Raw genomic sequence first — 968 nt, 5'->3', positions numbered from 1 at the left:
CCCACACACACACAGTTGCCATCGCCGTGTATTTTTCTTCGAGTTATAAGAAATTATAGACTCGCGATTTGGATTGTGCTCTAGTAGTTTCCAGTGTTAACAATTTTCATCTCCATTTTAATCTTTCCGGTCGACGTGACGAGACGACTCGAGTATTCCGACAAGTGATAAGAGCAGAGATTTGAAATCCGGATCCCAAGGACGACACGAGACACGTCCCCGCTTCGCACAGAGCCGCCGGCGCCGCCGGCCCCCCGAGAGTCAACGTCCGTCGAATTGTATCTCGAGGTCCGGGTATCGGGAGAACGTCGTCTATGCGGCAGTTGTAACACCTAAGTGCCCGACGCGCCGAATACCGCGGTGTCTCGTCAGGATTACGGCGCGAAGCGCGGATTCAGAGGGAACCGAGAACGTAATTTCGGAGGTAGCCGTGACCACGGTCATCGGTTGGCGGTTCGCCTACGTAATACGTACTACGTATAAGTGGTGGGTAGGTATGCGCAAACGGCAAACAAGAAGTAGCTACCGGCTGCTTCCACAGGTGGTCGGGTCACGAACTGACCCCACTCCATCGGCCCGCCTCTCTCTCTCTCTCTCTCTCTCTCTCTCTCTCTCTCTCTCTCTCTCTCTCTCCCCTCCTCTCCCTCTCTTACTCTAGCCTCCTTCTTCCTTATCACGTCTTCGCGTCTTCTTCCTCCGCGACCTCGCCTCCTCCCGGTTCTCTGCTTCTTCTGAACTCCTCTCCTGCTATTTCTTCCTCGCGCGTTTTTGTCTTTTGCACGCTCTTATTTGCCTCTCTTTCTCTCTCTCTTTCCTCTGCATCCTTCTCTCGTTCATCGTCGAAGCTCACTCGACTCCTGCTTGACCCACGGCATACGATCAGGCTGAGCTAGCTGTGTGGGTAGGTAGTATTGTAGTAGGTCGAGTAAGTCGTCGAAGGTAGGAGAAGGTGACGCCACGAGTACCTA

This window comes from Odontomachus brunneus, unplaced genomic scaffold (genome assembly GCF_010583005.1).
Source record: "Odontomachus brunneus isolate Ranch 3 - 2012 unplaced genomic scaffold, Obru_v1 Obru_scaffold_131, whole genome shotgun sequence".
Taxonomy (NCBI): Eukaryota; Metazoa; Arthropoda; class Insecta; order Hymenoptera; family Formicidae; genus Odontomachus; species Odontomachus brunneus.
Note: the sequence above shows the minus strand (reverse complement) of the source record.